Source organism: Acinonyx jubatus, chromosome F2 (genome assembly GCF_027475565.1).
Source record: "Acinonyx jubatus isolate Ajub_Pintada_27869175 chromosome F2, VMU_Ajub_asm_v1.0, whole genome shotgun sequence".
NCBI lineage: Eukaryota > Metazoa > Chordata > Mammalia > Carnivora > Felidae > Acinonyx > Acinonyx jubatus.
In genome coordinates, this window is record NC_069394.1 from 65,598,197 (window position 1) to 65,620,224 (window position 22,028).

At 41.0% G+C, this 22,028-nt stretch overlaps 1 long non-coding RNA gene across 1 annotated transcript in view; it reads left to right on the forward strand.

Annotated features, from left to right (window-relative positions):
- Positions 1–21,566, forward strand: part of LOC128312917 (uncharacterized) — a 47,180-nt gene extending 25,614 nt beyond the window's left edge. The window contains exon 3 of the long non-coding RNA XR_008292872.1: positions 21,358–21,566. This is a non-coding gene — a long non-coding RNA (uncharacterized LOC128312917). The remainder of the gene's footprint in view (positions 1–21,357) is intronic.
- Positions 21,567–22,028: the final 462 nt, after the last annotated feature.

Consider the following 22,028-nt stretch of genomic DNA (forward strand, 5'->3'; position numbering starts at 1 on the left):
CCCCCCTGCCCCCCTTCCCAATAACAGGATATTCAGTAATTTGTGTGTTAATTTGGCTTCCTTCTATGTTTCTATTTTAAACAAAAGGACTATTTTCCAGAGCCTTTTCGCCTCATGCCCGTATGTGACAAGGCTGACAGTTCTAGAGAGCCGTGTACAACCTTGCAGGTGCTTGCAGAGACATGGTGACAAGCAGTGCCCCGACACTCAAGGTGTTACAGGAAGATTAGATTTACAGGAAGATTATGTTTTTGTTATCCTAAATATGCTAATATATCTTATCCTATATATTTTATTATCCTATATTTATATAGAGTAATATATATATAGCCTGTATTTTGTCTTATATTTTCCATACACACACACACACACACACACACACACACACACACAAACAAGGTATGGCTGAGATGTATGTGTATTATGTCAAACCCACTGCCTTTCATTACACGGTGACAGACTTACTTCTTCATATTGGTAATGATGATGTAATGATATTAATAATGACAGTTGAGGGGCACCTGGGTGGCTCAGTCAGTTGAGCATCCAACTTCGCTCAGGTCGTGATCTCACAATTTGTGGGATTGAGCCCCTAATCAGGCTCTGTGCTGACAGCTTGCTCAGAGTCTGCAGCCTGCTTCAGATTCTGTCTTCTTCTTCTCTCTCTGCCCCTCCCCTGCTCATGCTCTGTCTTTCTCTGTCTCTCAAAAATAAATAAATGTTAAAAAAAATTTAAAATAAAAAATAATGACAGTTGATATTTATCAAATGCTTGTTAGGAGTTAGGAAGCATGATATATAATCTCACTTATTATTTTTTAATGTTTTATTTATTTTTGAGAGAGACAGAGACAGAATGCGAGTGGGTTAGGGGCAGAGAGAGAGGGAGACACAAAATCTGAAGCAGGATCCAGGCTCCAAGCCATCAGCACAGAGGCTGACATGGGGTTCGAACTCACAAATTGTGAGATCATGACCTGAGCCGAGTCGGTCACTCAACCGACTGAGCCACCCAGGCGCCCCTAATCTCACTTAATATCTACAGTCACCCAATGAGATTAGCTATTATTTTTGCCATTTTATAGGTGAGGAAATTGAGGCCTGAAGAGATTGAGTAATTTGTCCAAGATTAAAATACCGAGTTCATGGCAGAATTAGGATGTAATAACTAATTTGACTCCAAAGTCAATGTACTTAATCACTAAATTATATTCCATTCTTTACCTCCAAAGCCTTGCCCCCTAGTTTGAATCTGGGGGTTCAGAGCCCCTCTTAGATTTGGACTTGGTGTCCACTGCTATTTCTAGAGTAGACAAATTTGGGGCTTTTACTCATCAGTTAGTTGTCAGTATAACAATTGTTTCAAAATTGCACCCAGCCACAGAGGATGGCTCTGGGAAGCCATGTTTATTCTATCAGAATTTGTCCCCTTGACCACATTTGATTGGACCAGGTAGACACCTAACCCAGACTGCTACTTCCTGGAAACAGAAATTGGACCTTAACCTGGGGCTAGAGGGAAGGTATAAACTATCAATATCTAGGTGGTTCTCAGGGTCAATGGGGATGACATTGAGGGGAAGCCAGTGGAAATAAATGGAGCCCATGGTCTGGAAGGGGCCTGAGGCCTCAATGCAAATCCAGGGTAAAGAGTTTTTTCTGGGGGAAGGAAGCAAGTACTTTTACCTTGACCTACACTTGGTGGGTCTGTTGTTACCTACACAGGTGGGTGAGAGCCAGTGGGAGAGATGGGGGGTTGAGGGTAAAGAAAGCATTGAGAGAGTAAGGGGTGGGTATGGGAGATTGAGAAAGAGCATGAAGAGACAGAGATCAGGGAGGGAGAGTAAAATGCTCCAATTTGATAGTTTTCCATTTCCTGCCTTGTCTCTCTCTCTCTCTCTCTCTCTCTCTCTCTCTCTCTCTTTCTGGCCTAGTGTCATTCCTACTTTGGGGTCAATGAAATACCTAGGTCTCTACCTGATAAAGGTCCTTTTTGTTTAAGTAGGTTTTGGTCACTTTAAGCTAAAAATAGTACTGTCTAAAAGACATGTCTATAAATTTTATAATCTCCACATTGATTAAATTTTTGAATAACAGATATCTAGAGGAATATATAATGCAATTGAAAGTAAGGTCCAAAATTATGTTAACAGACTGAAATTTTGTTAACAGACTGTAGGTAATAAAACATACACGGAATTTAATAAAACTAAATGTAAACATTTACCTTTATATTAAAAAATTATACAGAATTGGGGTGACCTGGTTTAGCACTATTTTATTAAAAAGAAATTTGGAGTTTTGGCTAACCACATACTTATTAACAGGTAATAGTAAAGGGCAGGGGCTAAAAGACACAAATGTAGTTTCAAAGACCTGATACTAAATTAAAATTAAGAACCCTCTAGGGTACCCAGAAGCCAATCAGGGTCACCTGGATTTAATCTCAAGGAATCCAGGCTGGATTATTTTTTTTTCTAAAAAAGCCCAAATTTAGTCAATTAGAGTATGTTGTATTAAGTCTAATGAATAAGCCTGAAACACAGAACTAAATGAGCTAATGTAAGGAAACACACCTAGAGAAAAACAATTCTGAAGAAATCATTTTTACCTGTTGCAAATGTTTTTTAAACAATAAAAATAATACATGCTTTTTATAACACATTCAAAAATTATAGACATGTATACAGAAAAAGTGAAATCTACTTCCCCTATTCTAGCCTCACTTCCTAAAAGCAATCATTGCTTACAGATTGGTGGTGCATTTCCAGATTTGTTGTACTACACACACACATGCATGCATGCATCTGTTCATGTGTGAACATTTATAGTTCCCTTGTTTTTTTAATTTATTTTTATTTTTTATTTTTTACATTTATTTGTTTTTGAGAGACAGAGAGAGACAGAGCACAAGCGGGGGAGGGGTAGAGAGAGAACACAGAATCTGAAGCAGGCTCCAGGCTTCGAGATGTCAGCACAGGGCCTGATGCAGGGCTTGAACCCACGAGCCACAAGATCATGACCTGAGCTGAAGTCGACGCTTAACCAGCTGAGCCACCCAGGCTCCTCTATAGTTCCCTTGTTTTAAATTTTTTAAAATGCTTATTTATTTTTGAGAGAGAGAGACAGAACATGAACAAGGGAGGGGCAGAGATTGAGAGAGAGAGAAAGAGAGAGAGAGAGAGAGAGAGAGAGAGAGAGAGAGAATCCAAAGCAGGCTCCAGCTCTGAGTTGTCGGCACGGAGCCCAACGTGGGGCTCAAACTCATGAACTGTGAGATCATGACGTTAGCTGAAGTTGGATGCTTAACCGACTGAACCAGCCAGGTGCCCCTATAGTTTCCATTTTTAAAATAAATGTGCAGAAGACTACTGCTCTATAAGAATTTATCCATTCCTTTCTTGATAGATGTTATAGCTTATTTAAAAAAATTAGAAACAATGCTGCAAAGAACATTCTTATGTATATATCTTTATACATATCTTCTAATTTTTTTTTTTTTGGTAGGATACATATCTAGTTGTGGGAGTGTGGGTCATAGCATATGGGCATTTGAAGTTTTGAGGGATTTTTCCACATTGCTTTCCAATAATTCTGTATGAGTCGACACTTTCACCAGTTGGATATGAGGGGCTTATTCCCCACACCCTAGGCAATACTTATTAAATTTTTGCTAATGATACTGTTTGGCTTTTGGGCTCTGAGCTAAGAATCTTGATCATACTAGACAGTTATGGAGCTCCTAGCCCAGGTACTTTCCAATCCATGAAGGGGTGCATGGCTGAGACCTCGTTTTGGGACATAAACTCCATAATCTGTACGCGACGCGAGTGCACACTGCACTTATAATACTGGTAGCATTCTCTGCCCCTAAGCCTAAGTAAGGCAGTCTGTCCTGGTCTGGAATCCGCTTCTCTCAGATTCTGGGAAGTCACTGATGAGGATTCTACACCCCTGGGACTTGGACGCCTACTTACATTCATTTAAAAATTTTGCTTCAACACTTACTCCAAGGGCAGGCAATGAGTGTACTGGAAGACTTTATTTTTTGCATGCTTGACTACCTATCTGGCTGATGGGAAGGGCTGAGTGGTGCTAGCTCTGTGTTTTTCCAACCTCAAAGTTCTGGAGATCTACCTTCACAAAGGTACTAGGAGGAGTCCTGTTAGAAGAAGTTTCATTTAGGTTGAATCCTAAGCAATGCTTCTCAGACTTTAATGTGATAGGAATTAATGCCTTGTTAAAATGCAGATTCCGATTCCACAGGTCTAAGATGGGGTGGGGCCCGAGAGACTGAGTTTCTAAGGGGCCCTGGGAAGCCCTTGTTGTTGGTGCCAGGGCACGCTTTGGAGTTAGAGCAGAAAGCTCACTTAAGAGAGCGCATATTCCCTGGCCCAGAGGCACTAGAATTATGAGGGGCTCAGGTCCCTCACCAGACCATTTAAATATGATTCTCCAGGGCCAAGGCGTAGGTATTTAAAAACACCCCTGATGATTATAATGTGCAGCTGGGGCTTGGATGGAGTGAGGTTGTTCTCAAATTGTCTTCAGACAGCAGCAGCAGCATCACCTGGGGGCATGCAAATTCTCAGGCCCACCCTGCCTGCTAAAGCAGAAACTCTCAGACAGAATGCAGCAATCTGTGTTTTAAAAAGCTCTCCAGGGCCTCTGATCTTCTCTCCAGTTTGAGAACCACTCTTGACAGAGCCATCCTCCAATTTTGGACTCGTGGTTCTTAGCCCTGATTGCCTATCAGACCTGCTAAGCCACTTGATATAGCCTGGGCTGCACTCCCATTTTTTTCTGATTCCAAAGATCTGGAGTGGTTCTTAGGAGTATGTGGCGTTAAAGGCACCCAGGGGATGTGGATTTAGTGGCTGGCAGAGGGGTGATAGCCCCTCAACATGAATGGTGGCCTATGGTCCCTGGCTCATGCTGTACAGCATTCATCCATTCACTCCACATTTAAGAACCCCATTATGTGTCGACACCATGTTGAAGATATCACTGTCGAACACCTATTATGTGCCTTGTGCTTTATACGTTAGTCCTACCACAATCTGGCAAGGCGGACCTACTACCACTTTTCAGTAGAGTGTCCCTAATCCAGGTCAGTCATGACTCCTTACAACCCCACAGTGCTATTCTGTGCAGACTTGAGGGGCCTCCGTGTTCAATCTTCAGTGGCTCATTTTGTAAAATTGGAGGTACATTTGTAATTTTAGCGGGTGTAACATTCACTTTTCAGTTCCTCTGAGGGAAAGAGAGATGGTTTCAATCTTTAACTTATGCAAATTGACGTTCTTTGTGTGTGTAAAAGACTCTTTGTCAGAGGGCAGGTGCTTGGAGGGTAGGGTGATCAGATAAAATACAGGTTACCTAGTTCCATTTTAATTTAAGATAAATAACAAAAAGTTTTTCTAGTATAGTATAAGTATATGGTTTTCTAGCATAAGACATATGCCCCATATATCGCATGGAGCATACTTACATAAAAAATTATTTGTTTTTTACTAAAATTCAAATGCAACTGGGCATCCTATAGTTTTATTTGCTAAATCAGGCACAACTATCGCAGTGGGTTTTCTGGCCTGGTGATGAACGTACTCCATCTCCTAGTGATCAGTGATGCTCCTGTGTTAGAAGCTTGCAGCTAAGGCTGGAGGAGGGGCAGAAGACAAATTCACCCAGTCTTAGTAGGTTCTGTAGTAATCAAGATAATCAGACATAGGCTTAGCCTAATAATACTTTTAAAAAAAATAGCACTTATTATGTGCCAAGCAGTATGCTTGAGCCTTTTGCTCACTTTTTACTTATTACCACAAACCCGTAAGTAGGCCCAGTGCTAGTATCACCATTTAGCAGATGAGAAAACCAACGCCCCAAATAGCTTACTGATTGCTCTAAGACAGGGTTTCTCAACAGTGGCATTATCAAAATCTGGAGCCAGGTAATTATTGTGGGGACTGTCTGTCCTGTGCATTGCAGGATTTTTAGCAGCATCCCTGGCCTTTACCCATTAGCTGCCAATAGAGCATTCCTTCAGTTGTAATAATTAAACTTGTCTCCAGACACTATACCAAATGTCCCCTGGGGGGGGGGGGGGGAGGGGCAGCTGGCAAATTCACCCCTGGTTGAGCACCACTGATCTAAGGTTTGTTAGCTGTTCAGATGTTGAGCCAGGATCGAAACCCAGGCAGCCTGCCCCAAAGCTTGTGCTCTGAGACACTGCAACAATTTCATCCAGAAAAAAAGTTCAGGAATCATGAGAAATCTATCATATCACATTTATTTGGAAGAAAATCATTTGAAAATGATATGCAGAGATTTTGCATGACCTGTTATTGCAGCTTGATTTCTTCTTTGGGGTGCTGTCACAGGGCTCTGTACAATTCAGAGTGGATCATGCCTCGACTTGGTAGGCATTTAATATGGTTGTTGAAACACGGCATGAATGAGAAGGTCCCACATTTGCTGCAGGGCGCGTTCTCCCTGCCCTGAAAAGAAAATGAGCTTTACCATGGTTCTTAGGCTGTCCTCCTGTGGCCTGAGGAAGGTACAACACCTCTCTTCACTCCCCATTCAGTACTGAAGACAGCAAAATCCTGAGATGTCCAGACCTCCCTCACCATTCCACAACTGTTCATTCATATTTGAGTTTTTGCTTTTTTTTTTTATTGAGGTCAAATTCACATAACATAAAATTCACTATTTAAAAAAGTTTTTTCTTAATGTTTATTTTTTGAGAGAGAGAGAGAGAGAGTGTGTGTGTGTGAGCAAGCAGGGGAGGGGCAGAAAGAGAGGGAGACACAGAATCTGAAGCAGTCTCCAGGCTCTGAGCTGTCAGCATGAGCCCAATGTGGGGTTTGAACTCACGAACCACAAGATCAAGACCTGAGCTGAAGTCGGATGTTTAACCAACTGAGCCACCCAGGCACCCCTGGGATTCACTATTTTAAAGCATACATTTAAAGCATACATACATTGGTATATTCACAGTGTTGTGCTATCATCCCTACTATCACCACTACCTAGTTGCAAAACATTTCATCACCCCAAAAGGAAACTCTGCACCCATTAAATGGTCATTCCCCAGTCCCCCTTCCTCCAGCTTCTAGCAATGACTAATCTATATTTTGTGTCTGCAAATTTATATATTCTGATATTTCATATAACTGAAGTCATACAATTTGTGAGCTTTGTGTCAGGCTTCTTTCATTTAGCATAAACGTTTTGAAGTTCATCCACATTTCATTCATTCATTCTTCCAAACTGCTATTTATTGAACACCTACAATGCTTCAAGCCCTAAGGATGATGAAGTGTAAACTCATGGAACTTACATCCTATTGAGAGAGACAGATGATAACCAGCTGCTATGGTCTGAATGTTTATGCCGCCAAAATTCATGTTAAAATCCTAATGCCCAATGTGATGGTATAAGGAGGTGGGACCTTTGGGAGGTGCTTAGGTCATGAGGGTGGAGCTCTCATGTGTGGGATTAGTGTTATAAAAGAAACCCCACAGAGCTCCTTAGCCCCTTCCAGCATATAAGGACAGTGAGAAAGCATCAGCTATGGACCAGGAATAGTGTTCATCAGAACACAACCAGCTGGTGCATTGATCTTGGCCTTTCCAGACTCCAGAACTGTGAGAAATAAATTTCTATTGTTTATAAGCCACCCATTTGTAGTATTTTATTACAGCAGCCTGAATGGACTGAGACACCAGAATAAATGAGTAAAATGTAAATGTATAAATTATAAAAAGGTAAAAAAGGAGAAAAAATACAGTAAGGAAGAAGGAAATAAAGGGTTGATTTGAAAATTTAAAAGGGGTGGCCAAGGAAGATCTCATCCCAAAAAATGATTTTGAATAGCCTGAGAGGCACGAGGAAGTTAGCCTGCAAATAACTGAGGGAAGAACACTTAGGCAAGGCAACAGCAAGTGCAAATATCCTGAGGCAGAGGTTTGTCTACCTGTTTGCAGAATGTTCTGGACTTACTGGAGTAGAGTGGACAAGGAGACAGGAGATGAGGCCCAAGAGGCCACCAGGCAGCTACATAAAGGGCCTTATAGGTAGGCTAACTATGTAGTTTATAATCCAAACTAGGCTACTTTTGATGGAGAAAGCAATTGCTATTAAAATTATTCTGGGCAATCAGGTATAAACTGGGATTGTCCTAGTCATGCCAGACCATAACAAGGATTTAGCTTTTACTGAGTGGAACGAGAGGTCACAGGTGAGCTTTGAGCCGAGCTGAGCCATGGTCTGGCTTGAGACCTTCACTCTGGTTACTCTGTTGAGAGAGACTGAAGGGCAGCAAGGGCAGAAGCAGGGAGAGGCATTGGGAGGCCATTGCAATACCATAGGGGCTTGGATCAGGGCAGTGGTGGGAGATGAGGTGAGAACTGGTCACATTCTGGACATAGTTTAAGGTAAAGCCAATAGAATTTCTGACCAATAGGCTGTGGGTATGAGAGAAAGAGAGAAGTTAAAGATGGAACCAAGAGAAGAAAGAGATTTGGAGGGCAGATCATGTTGTAGATCCAGTTCCCAGGAAGCTGACTCTGAGATGAAATTTGCAGGTAGCAAGTTTGCTGACGAGGACCTGCAGGATCAACACTTGGGGGCGAAGTGAAGGAAGTGGGGTCAGCCAGAGGTAGCTGCTGGGCTGCCATGTGGTCCCAACAAGGAATTTGGCCAACCCCACGAAGGAACTTTGAACCTGGGCAGCCTTCAGAGTTACCCAAACTGGTTCAAGTTAGTTGGTCAGGCCTCCTAATTGACCACCTATTGACTGGCACTGGTTGGAGGCCACCTTGGGAAGGGCATGATCTTGGGCAATGTAGTTCTTCCCAGGGGAGGACAAGCTCTGGTGGAAAGCCAGCTGTGAGCTGTCAGCAACCAATACTAAGCAGCTGGGGGAAGAGTGTGTTGGTCCAGGAGAATCTGGGTGGCAACCACAGCATGCACTATGGATCAGGACCTAAGTTTTGAAACTGAAGTTTGATATTTAAGGGAAATGTTAAATGACTCTTGTCCCTTTTCTGATACCAGAGGACTGTACAGTCTCTCAGTTCCTTCAAGGTGGCTCTCAACCCATAATGTTACCCCATTTTACACTGAGCCACTAGAACAGCACTGTCCCATAGAAATATAATGCTAGCCACATATGTAATTTAAAACATTAAAGTAGTCGCACTTAAACAGTTCAAAGATATAAGTGAAACTAACTTTAACAATATATGGGTTAAAAAAAATTAGAGAGAGAGAGAGAGAGAGAGAGAGAGAGAATCTTAAGCAGATTCCACACTCAGCATAGAGCCCAATGCAGGGGCTCTATCCCATGACCCTGGGATCATGACCTGAGCTGAAATCAAGAGTTGGACGCTCAACTGAGCCACCCACGCACCCCAATAATATATGTTATTTAACCTCAAAGATCCAAGATATTATCTTTTTATTACATAATCAATATAATAATCCTAATGACATATATTATTTTTTTATGCTAAGTCTTCAAAATCTGGTACGTATTTTACACCTATATTACAGCACGTTTCAACTTGGACTGGTCACACTTCAAGAGCTCAATAGCCATGTGTGACTAGTGGTCACCATATCAGACAACACAGGTTCTCGACCTGCCAAATCTCCCCTGGCTCTTGGGCTTTGCACTTGACATTCTCAGTTTCAGCATCACTTTTACTGGAAGATTCCTGAGGCAGGTCAGGGGTCTGGACTCCATTGTAGCACTACACTGAGTAGTGATGGATTGTTTCTTTGTCTGCCTGCCCCCAAAAAGCTGTGTGCCCTATTCATTGTGTTAACTCCAGTGCCCAATGCAGTGTGGGGCACAGAGTAAGTTCTCAGTATAGCAACACTCTATTTGTATATAATTTGGGAGTTGGGAGGCTAATAGGGGCCCGGATTTTTCTCTCTTTCTCCTCTTCAAGACTTCCAACAATATCAGGATTGATAGAGACATATCTAGAGCTTCCTCTGGGAATCCAGCTGAACTTGAGACAATGTACCCTGGGTGACATTAGGAGGCTTTACCTAACAGAAATGAACTGAACAGTCCTTTGCAGAGGACAGTATCATTTTCCTTTTGTTGTTTTCCTTTCCATTTGTTCTTTCATTTTCCATTTCTTTACAAAAGCCCCCAAATTAAAGACTGAACATGCATGAAAAGCCACAAAATGCAGAAGTGATGGTGACAATAGGTAACTCACTGCAGTGGAAAATAAAAAGGGTGAGAGGTGGGAAGACTGTTGAGACTTCCCAAACATAGTAATCTCCTGGCAGTAGAGCTTGAGCTTCAAGTGATGTGGATTCCTGAAAACTCATAGCGGGTGTTGCCTGATCTCCTCCCTCTGAAATGTGTTGCTTTCCTCTTTGGTGATGATGACTTACTTGCCATGTTAAATGCTTGAGCTGTTGTGTGAGTATAGCTTTTTTTTTTTTTTTTCTCTTCTTTAAGAGAGAATTTGGCAAGGTGTGCCTGGTTGGCTCAGTGGGGTAAGTGTCTGACTCTTGGTTTCATCTGACTCTTGTTTTAGGCTCAGGTCATGATCTCATGGTTCATGAGTTCGAGCCCGGAGTTGGGCTCTGTGCTGGAACCTGCTTGGTATTCTGTCTTCCTCTCTCTCTGCCCTCTCCCACTCACTGTCTTTCTCTCTCTCAAAAATAATTAAAGAAAAAGAATTTGGTAAAAATGTTTATGCTAAATAATGGAAACTCCCATATCCTCAATTATTTATTTATTTATTTATTTTTAAATTTTATTTATTTATTTATTTTGAAAGAGAGAAAACGAGAGTGGGAGAAAGGCAGAGAGAGGGAGAATCCCAAGCAGGCTCTGCAGTGTCAGTGCAGAGCCTGATGCGGGCTAGAACTCCAGAACTGCAAGATCATGACCTGAGCTGAAGTTGGATGCTTAACTGACAGAGCCACCCAGGCATCCCCCCTCCATATCTTAAATTAAAAACAAAACAAAACAAAACTTTTCATCATGAATAATTTTAAGCATATGAAAAAGTGAAGAATGTATTATAAGGAACTCCCAGATTCCCATCACCAAGCTTTTACAATGATCAACTCATGGCCCATCTTTTTTTTCATCTGTATCTCTGTCCACTCCCCCCATTTATTGTATTTGGAAACCAATTCCAGATATCAATATATCTGAGGTATCATATATCTCATCTGCAAATATTTAAGCATGCTGCATCTGAAAGAGTTTTCTTTCTTTCTTTCCTTCCTTCTTTCTTTCTTTCTTTCTTTCTTTCTTTCTTTCTTTCTTTCTTTCTTTCTTTCTTTCTTTCTTTCTTTCTTTCTAACTTAGAAAAACGACTTTGCCTTCCCTTGCTACCTCTGGTTTTTTGGTGAGATCAGAATTGCAAATCAGGTCTCTATGCTCAACTTTATGGTACATTCTTAGGTATTTAAGTGGCTGGCGAGTTAATGACATGAGCAACCAGAGTTGCTATTAGCTCTTGATTTATGAAGCCACATGTTCAGCTTGTATGACGGATGTCATTAACATCGGGCGTGGCGGGCTCATTCATCTGTCTCTGCCCAGCGCTCTTCAGTCATGAACCACTCAACAGATGGGGGATTTCATGGCCACAAATGGAATTGTTTATCCTCTCATTGTTCCCGTGTCAGCAATCAAACTAAATCCATTACCCACCAATAAAAAGATCAGCCTGCTGCCAATTCAGGCATGGAAGGAACCAAGCTATGTTGAAGGGATTTAGAGTTTTAGAGGGGATAAAAAAGTAATAAGCCCCATAAAAGTTAAGACCCTAGAGAAGAGTTTGAGTCTCTCATTCTAAAGCTGAAGGTTTTAAGAGATTTAAAAGGGAAGGCCTAGAAATTCAGTCTTTTCTGTAACATAAAATATACTCTAGAGACCTCTAACTATTAATAGTGCATAGCTTTTATTGTGTGTTGATGGCTTTATTTCATTAAAAAAATCAAAAGCACTCAAATTGGGCTTTGAAGAAAAAGAAAATGTCAGATTCATAATGGAAAAGCTGCTAAGATGTTAATGGTGTTACTAATGGTAGGAAGATTTTCTTTTGTGTGGGCAAATAGTTGTCTGTTCTTTACAAAGTTGTCCCTCATTGGCCTAGCTAGGGGGTTCTCTGTGCATTGATCTGTAAGAGGGGGGCTCCTAAATTCTGTGGACCCCCCCAGGCTACCCTCCCAGTATTCTCAATGGACCAGGACTTTAAAAGACATCCTAGAATACTTTTTGCTTTTTGCCAGGTTGTTTTTATATCAGGATATAAAAAGATACCTCTTTTTGCAAGAGATATCAGTTCTACTGCTTGTTCATTGTAGCTGAGGGTCTGGGACATGCAGTCTTTGCATTTATTTACTTGAAAAGTTCAAGACTTTGGCCAATGAAAGGTCAGATTGTCTGAGTAGGAAAAAAATCAGGCTAATTGTTTCATGTTCTCCTTTCCATTCTTTTCTGCCAAGTTATCCATGACTTACTGCTGTCATGCTAAGTGATAAGGATCTAGAGATGATTAGGACAAAGTCTTTTACCCTCTGTTAACAGATTAAAGGGGGAGATAGACAAGGAAATACATGATTGCACAAAGAATAAGATGTATTTAAGAACAACAAGAAACAGAGTGATAAGTAGAGGCACACAGAGAATATCATGGGAATTTGGAGGAGACCCCTAGGGAGGAGGGTGATGCGGCAGTGAAGTGTCCATGTGGAGACAGGAGTCTGGGTAGGGAGGCAGGGGCAGCCTTGCCTGCTTGATATGGAGTGTGTGCCCTCTCTTGAAGGACATGAGAAGCCACTGAAGGATTTTAATTAAAGGAAAGACATGGTCAGACAATTTGTGTTTTATAAAAACTACCCTGGGGGTAGTGTGGGAAATGGATTGCAGGGGTTAAGAAATGGAGGCAGGGAAACCATTAAGAAGGTGATTGCTGTAATCCAAGTGAAAGGTGGTAGGCCTGAGCCAAGGGGGTTGTGTATGTGTTTGGGGTAAAGAGGAAGGTATAATAAGTTGGTTGTAATAGAAAAGTTGTTGAAATGACAACATTGAAAAATATGTAAAGTGCTTAGAGTAGAACTTGTACAACCTACACTCAGTTAATGTTAACTCCTATTTCTTTTTCCTCTTTGGGAATGAGTATTTCCTAGTGGTCATAGCATAGCCCAGAGTAAGAACAGGGAGAGGGTAGGAGGAGAGGGAAAATTAGGGAATGGGAAGGAAGAAAGGACACTGTAGTGAGAATACAGTTCTCCGCAGTGTCTCCTAGAGTCTCTGCCCTGCAGGAAACCTTACCTGTGGATGAGTCTCTATGAAGAAGGAGAGGTGAACTTGGTGTTGGAGATCTTGTGAGATGGTGGCAGTTTTGGAAACCCTGTGGTCAAAGTTACTTGGAAAGGAAAGCCTACCATGGGCTCAGCCGTTCCTTAGCCGTTGTGGCTGAGCCCTTCTATTCCATGAAGCTGTGTGCGAAGGATTTACTCTTCTTTCTGGATGACCAGCTCCTGCCATCTTTTTTTTTTGTTCTGATATTCCATAATATTGCTGTCCCTTTCTTTATATTTGATAGTTTTTAGTCACTGTTACCCAGCACAATTGTGCAAACTGACCAGGCTGGCTGAGGTAGGTATATGATTGGGCTTAAGGAACTCTTTCTACTTCTGGAAAGTAGAAAGTACTTTCTACTAGAAACTTCTATATAAGATATGTCAAACAGTGTTAGATTTGTCCAAGAAACCAGGAATATGGCTTCCTTCCTCCTTCCCTCACTCCTATCTACTTCCTTCTTTCTTTCCTTCCTTTCTTTCATTTAGCCATCCAATCAATAAATATTATTGAGCTGCTCTAACACTTGTGAGATATTTTACTAACTGGGGCTGTGGCTTGCTTCTTCAGGAACCAAGCTACAAATATGCTGATCTGTTTCTCCTGCTGGATTATTAGCTCCTTCAGGGGCAGGGGACTCTCTCCTATCCATCTTTGTATCCCCAGAACCTGGCACAGGATTTGGCACTGAGTGTTTGTTAAGAACAAGATCTGTGTTGGGGCACCTGGGTGGCTTAGTCGGTTGAGTGTCCGACTTCAACTCAGCTCATGGTCTTGTGGTCCATGAGTTAGAGCCCTGCATCAGGCTCTGTGCTGACCGCTCAGAGCCTGGAGCCTGCTTTGGATTCTGTGTCTTCTTCTCTCTCTGCCCCTTTCCCGTTTATGCTCTGTCTCTCTCTCTTTTTTCAAAAATAAAGAAACATTAAAAATTTTTTTTTAAGAACGATCTGTGTCTATGTTCAAATTACTTGCTACCATTTGCTAGCGGTATGACCTTGGTCAATTATACAGCTCTCTGAGGCTTGATATTATCATCTGTAAAATGGGGATAATAGTAATATCTACCTCATCAGGCTGTTTTGAGCAATTAAATGACATAACACACCTAAAGCACTTACAGTGCCTGGCACATAAGGGTTCAACCATGTTGTCAATATTAGGTTTATAGTCAGTATTATTGAACTAGTTCCCTAGGACTTAGTGTAAATCTTCTAATCTGCATGTAAGTTGGGGCAAAACATTTTACCCCTTGGAGTCCCTATTTTTTTTTTTAAGTTTATTCATTTATTTGGCAGGTGTGGGAGGGAGAGAAAGAGAGGAAGAGAGAGAATCCCAAGCAGACTCTACACTGCCAGTGTGGAGCCCAACGAGAGAAGGGACTCCAACTCACAAACCGTGAGATCATGACCAGAGCCGAAATCAAGAGTTGGTTGCCTAACCAACCAAACCACCCAGGTGCCCCTGCAGTCTCTTCATTTTTTATTTTTTTAATTTCATTTTTTATTTTTTAAAATTTACATCCAAATTAGTTAGCATATAGTGCAACAATGACTTCAGGAGTAGATTCCTTAGTGCCCCTTACCCATTTAGCCCATCCCCCCTCCCACAACCCCTCCTGTAACCCTCAGTTTGTTCTCCATATTTATGAGTGGCTTCTGTTTTGTCCCCCCTCCCTGTTTTTATATTATTTTTGTTTCCTTTCCCTTACGTTCATCTGTTTTGTCTCTTAAAGTCCTCATATGAGTGAAGTCATATGATTTTTGTCTTTCTCTGACTGGCTAATTTCACTTAGCATAATACCCTCCAGTTCCATCCACGTAGTTGCAAATGGCAAGATTTCCTTCTTTTTGATTGCCGAGTAATACACCATATCTTCTTTATCCATTCATCCATTGATGGACATCTGAACTCTTTCCATACTTTGGCTATTGTTGATAGTGCTGCTATAAACATGGGGGTGCATGTGTCCCTTTGAAACAACACACCTGTATCCCGTGGATAAATGCCTAGTAGTGCAATTGCTGGGTCATAGGGTAGTTCTATTTTTAGTTTTTTGAGGAACCTCCATACTGTTTTCCAGAGTGGCTGTATCAGCTTGCATTCCCACCAACAATGCAAAAGAGATCCACTTTCTCTGCATCCTCGCCAACATCTGTTGTTGCCTGAGTTGTTAATGTTAGCCATTCTGACAGGTGTAAGGTGGTATCTCATTGTGGTTTTGATTTGTATTTCCCTGATGATGAGTGATGTTGAGCATTTTTTCATGTGTCAATTGGCCATCTGGATGTCTTCTTTGGAGAAGTGTCTATTCATGTCTTTTGCCCATCTCTTCACTGGATTATTTGTTTTTTGGGTGTTGAATTTGATAAGCTCTTTATAGATTTTGGATACTAACCCTTTATCTGATATGTCATTTGCAAATATCTTCTCCCATTTTGTCGGTTGCCTTTTAGTTTTGCTGATCCCTGGAATCTCTTTAAAAGAAATCTTTAAAAGGTTTCTTTGAAAATGGAAATTATAATACCTGCATGGGTACCTTAACAGGATTATAATGAATAGGAAAGATTTCTTTTTCTATTAATTACAAAAATAACCAGCTCCAATAAATTATCTAAGCATAAACATCAGAGAATAATAAAAGCTACTATGTTATTATATTATTTTTAAAAGATGACGGATTCTTTCAGTTTGTAAAGAGCACCTACAAAACTCTACAGCTAACCTGACAGTAATGTGAAAGTCTGGATGCTTTTCCCCTGGGATCAGGAACAAGGCAAGGATATCTGCTCTCACTCCTCTCACTGCTCTCACTCTTACTCAACATAGAACTGGAAGTTCTAGCCAGTGCAATCAAGCAAGAAAAGCATAAAAAAGACATACTTATTAACAATAAAGAAATAAAACTGTCCCTATTTGCAGATGACATGATTGCCTATGTAGAAAATCTCAAGGAATCTACAAAAAAAAAAAAAAAACAACAAATAAAACCCCCAAACTTCTAGAATTAATTAGTGAGTTCAGCAGTGTTGCAGAATATAATATAAATGTGCAAAAATCAATCACAGATATATATACCAATGATGAACATGTGGAAACAGGAATTTTAAAACACACCATTTATAATTGATGTAAAGGAAATGAAATACTTAGGTATAAAAGTAACAAAACATGCTTAGGGACTATGTCCTCAAAATTACAAATGCTGATGAAATGAAATGCTGATGTAAATAAGTGGAGTAACACATTGTGTTTGTGGATTGGAAGAATATACTAAAGATGTCAGGTCTCCCTGAATTATCAATAGGTTTCATGCAATTCCTATTAAAGGCACAGTAGGATTTTTTGTTGGGATAGGCAAGCTTACTGTAAAATTTATATTGAAAGGTACATGTTATTCAATAGCTATAGCAATTCTGAGAAGGAAGGATAAAATAGGAATCATCTTAACCAATACTAAGGTCTATTCTATAGCTATAGTAATCAAAACTATGGCATTGGTGAAGAGATAGACATATAGAACAGGATAGAGAACACAGAAGTAGATCCATACACATAGGCCCAATTGATTTTTGACAAAGGCAGAAAAAAAAAAAAAAAACCAGTGGAGGAAAGATCATCTTTTCAATATATGGTGCTGGAGCAAGTGAACATGCATAAGGAATGAAAAGAAAACCCTTGGGGCGCCTGGGTGGCTCAGTCAAAGCATCCGACTTCATCTCAGGTCATGATCTCATGGTTTGGTTTGTGGGTTCGAGCCCCGCATTGGGCTCTATGCTGACAGCTCAGAGCCTGGAGCCTGCTTCAGATTCTGTGTCTCCCTCTCTCTCTGTACCTCCCCCGCTCGTTCTCTCTCTCTCTCTTTCTCTCTCTCTCTCTCACACTCTCAAAAATAAATAAACATTAAAAAAAAAAAAAGGAAACCTCAACCTAAGTTTCATACCTTATACAAAAATTAACTCAAAATGGATCATGGACTTAAATATAAAACCACAACTTTTAGGAAAAACTTAGGCTAAAATCATAGATCTAGATCTGTGGCTAGTCAGAGTTCTTAGACATGACACCAAAAGCATGATGCATAAAAGGAAAAAATGATACATTGGACCTAATCAAATTAAAATTTTTTGCTCTGTGAAAAAGCATCCTGTAAGAAGATGAAAAGACAAGCAATAGACTGGGAGGAAATATTTGCAAACCTCGTATTTGACCAAAGACTTGTATCTGGAATATATAAAGAATTTTCAAAACTTAACAGTAAAAAAATAAACAATCCAATTAGAAAATAGGCAAAAGACATGAACAGACATTTACCAAAGAGGATATACAGATGGCAAATCAGCACTTGAAAAGATGTTCAACATCATTAGCCACTGGAGAAATGCAAATGAAAATGGCAAGGAGAGCTCATGGCATGCCTACCCAAATGGCTAAAACAAAAAATAGTTGTAACAGCAAATGCTGGTAGGATGTGGGGAAACTCACACGTTTCTGGTGGGAATGTAAAATGGTGCAGCCCCCTGAAACAGTTTGGCAGTTTCTTATGTAACTAAACAAGTGCTTACCATATGGCACTCTTAGACATTTAACCCAGAGAAATGAAAACTTGTGTTCATCCAGAAACCTGTGCACAATTGTTCATAGCAGCTTTATTTGTAATAGCCCCAAGTTGGAATCAATCAAAATGTCCTTCAGTGGCTGAACGGTTAACAAACTGGCACATCCACACCACGGAATACAACTTAGTAATAAAGAAGAAGGGACTATTGGTAGACACCGCAACCTGGGTGAATCTCCAGAGAATTATGCTTAGTGGGAAAAAAGCCAACCTCAAAAGGTTTCATGACTCAAACGTACAAAATTATGGAAATAGGAAATAGATCAGTAGTTGCCAGGGATTGGAGAGGGAGAGAAGTGGCTATGGCTCCAAAAGGGAAGCACAGGGCATCCTTGTGATGGAACTGTTCCAGATGTGGACTGTAATGGTAGTCACGTGAATCTGCACATAACACTTGATAGAACTAAGCACATACACAAATGAGTTCATGTAAAATTGGTGACATTGAGTAAGGTGCAAGGAGTGTATCAAGGTCAATTTCCTGGTTGTGATATTATACTACAATTGTGCAAGGTGTTACCATTGGGAGAAACTGGGTGATAGTATATGGGATTTTACTTCTTTCAGTTGCATGTGAATCTACAATTATTTCCAAATAAGAATTTTAAAAAAGGTACAGAGAAAGATGAAAGAAATATTAGATTATTTATAATTATCTTTTTTTATTCTATAATTGTTATCAGTAACTACTTAATCTAACTTCTTGTCCAAGTGACCGATCTGTAATACAGATCTGTCTGTGGCATACCAGCCAGTCCCTGATGGTCTTCTGCCACCTTTCTGAATACATTCCAAGTTCCAACAAGGCACCAGACTTGAGCCATGTTTACTTCTTCAGCCTCAGCTTACCACCTCTTGCCTTGCATGTGACACTCCAGCAATACTGAATTGTTGAAAATTTTCTGCACACCCTATTTTTACTCTGTGCTGTCATTCCTGCTGTTCATTTTACTTGGAATGTCTCTGTGACTTCCTACTTCTCATCTAATTCTGACTTTCCTTCAAGGTTCAACACAGGAGTCACCTCCTTCATGAAGCCTTTGTGAACTGTGTGTGTGTGTGTGTGTATGTGTGTGTGTGTGTGTGTGTAATTATAACCTTAACTCCCTGTAGTTTGAATCAGTCTTGGCTTGGTGTTGCATTTAGCAAAAGTATCACAGCAAAAGTCTGACATGCAGAAATAATTTTAAAACAATCTATATCATTACTGCCATCTCCCAAGAAACTCCAAAGGGGGTTCCATTCATAACACAGAGCCAAACTTTAAAAACAAGACCAAACCACTCTCCTTCCCCTCTTTACCTTCCAGTGCCTTGCTTGTTAGCTGCCCATAATCTCTCCCTCTCTGCTCACCTCCCCCAAGACTCTCTACACTCAGTTTGCCACACATCAAGGTTTTCCTTCTCTTTCCTGCCTCTTGACTAATTACTTTCTTTTCTGCCACTGGCTCTTAGCCCTTTCTCATGTAAATCCTTCAAGACTGTCACTTGCCAGCAAACCCTAGGTTACTAGGGTTACCATAACAAAATCTGCAGACTGGGTGGCTTAAACAACAGAATTTTATTTCCTCACAGTTCTGGAGGCCGGGAGTGCAAGATCAGGTGTCAATAGGTCTGGTTTCTCCTGAAGCCTCTCTTCTTGGCCCACCTTTTCACTGTGTCCTCACATGGTCTTCTGTGTGCACGCATCTCTGCTGTTTCTTTTGTGTCCAAATTTCCTATTCTTATAAGGACCCAGTCAGATTGGATTAAGGGCCACACATATGACCCCTTTTAACCTTATACCTTTTTATGGGCCCTACCTTCAAATACAGTCTCATGCTGAGGGAATTAGGGCTTTAACATGAATTCTGGGGAGACAATTCAGTCAAGGGAGGCTGAGAATCCAAGCTAGCAAAGATAATATCCCTCCTGTTTGTCATAGGGAGCAGTCGATGAAAATTTGAGAACCTCTCCGTCTCTCTCCCTCCATAAAGTTAGGGAATATCTTTTTGTACTCAATTTTAAGTCAAAAAAATTAAATCTATAGATTTTGGTGTTTCAGGAGCATGACAGCCCTCCTGGCCAGTGCTCATTTCTGGCGAGCTCATCCGAAACCTTTTATCAAGGGTGTGAAAATTAATAAAAGGATATCTTGTTTAGAGTAGAGTTGGATGCCAGCAGGGGGTGCTCTTAGGCCCCACCACTTGTCAATTGCAGACCCAACAGGAAGAAGCAGATCTTGCAGTGGACACTGCTGTCCCAGCTGGAGGAAGAGATGCCCAGCCAACGAGAGACAGCCACAACTCAGCCAATGAAAATCCACTATACGTTTCAGTTTACTCCAATGGGCTTTTTGTTTATAATCGTCCTCCCAACTTCCCTCTTCTCCTTTGTTCTGCCTACTTGCTTCTGTTTTTGCAGTAGTATGCTTGTCCTTGATCCTGATTCCCTGCTATTCCCAAATAAAACCATCTTTTGCTGGTAAAATAACTGATTGTTATGGTTAATGGGGGCATGTGGTAATTAATTAATGTTCGATGTCAGCAAGAAGAGCCAGAACTGGGAGCCCTGTGGTGCCTCTCAGTGAGCAGCAGGACCACTGGGTTGTCTTTTTCTAACTGGATGTGAGCAGTCGTTCTTTTCTCCACTTTGACACTTTTGCCCTTGAAGCACATTTTGATTCTAATTTGTATCCAAGGAGCTACTGTACCAATAATTACATGCACTACTATGTATGTATTCACTCTTTCAACATTCCTTTCCTGTTAAAATGGAAACTGTTAACAACATAACTTTTTTTTTAAGTTTATTTATTTATTTTGAGACATAAAGGGAATGAGAGAGAAAAAGAGAATCCCAAGCAGGCTCCACACTATTAACACAGAGTCAGATGCAGGGCTCAAACTCACGAACTGTGAATTCATGAGCTGAGCTGAAATCCAGTTGGACACTTAACTGAGCCACCTAGGTGCCTCCAACATAACTTTTAAAATAATATAACAAGGAGGATATTTCCCTTTCTTTCTTTCTTTCTTTCTTTCTTTCTTTCTTTCTTTCTTTCGCACAAGTGAGTGAGGAGCAGAGAGAGGGAGAGGAAGAGAGAGAGAAGCAGGGCTCCCCTGATGTGGGACTCGAGCTCACGAATTGTAAGGTCATGACCTGAACTGAAGTCAGATGTTTAACGACTGAGCCACCCAGGTGCGTTATTTTCTTTTTTAAACAGAGATAAGACAGAAGTTTTATCAGTCTGGTAACCTTGTAGCTGGGAGTTTTACATTCTTTAAAATAATTACACTGAAATGAAACTCAGTGTTCTGGTACTTTATATACTTTTTAATGGTCTCATCACGGTTGAAGCAAATACCATCAAGTCTAGAGTCATAAGCAAGCGTCTCCTTTCTGCTCAGGCTTTGATGGGCACATCCCGAAAGGTCTCAGCCTTGAAAATAAAGTGGAAACGAGAGGCAGAAGCTGTGTGGCAAGCCAGTCATGGTGGGGAAGAGATAGGACAGCGCTCAGGCATGGGTTCCCAGTCTGGTGAAGTCCTGAGGTAAGTTTCTGGGCGTTGTCCTGACTCTCCTCGGGGTTTCATGGTCTTGCCACACACTGGGTAGAACTAATTCCAGCTGAAATCTGAGCCAGCTAAGTTTGAAATGTGAGAAAATTGCAATCCTCTCAAAGTGTGGTTCCTGGAGCAACAGCATTACCTGGGAACTAGTTAGAAATGCAGATTCTCACTCCCCACCCAGACCTATTGAAACAGACCTATTGAGACTCTGGGGACCCAGCCCAGCAACACATGTTTTGCTAAGGCTTCCAGAAGCTTCTGATGTATGCTGAAGGTTGAGACCCCCACTGCTCTGTTTCTGTCACCACCTATGCCAAGAGGCTGCCAAACAGGCCCAAGTGCAGTTTAACTTTCCTTTACCAAATCAATGCAACCACAGACCCCTGGTTCCAACCCAGGTTGGCAGGATTTGAATTTCTGGAGGGATAGGAGGAAAAGACTGACCTAAAACTAGCGTCCCAGGTAATTCTTGTTCTGAGGGAAGTTTGTAAGCCCTTAGTACCCAACTGA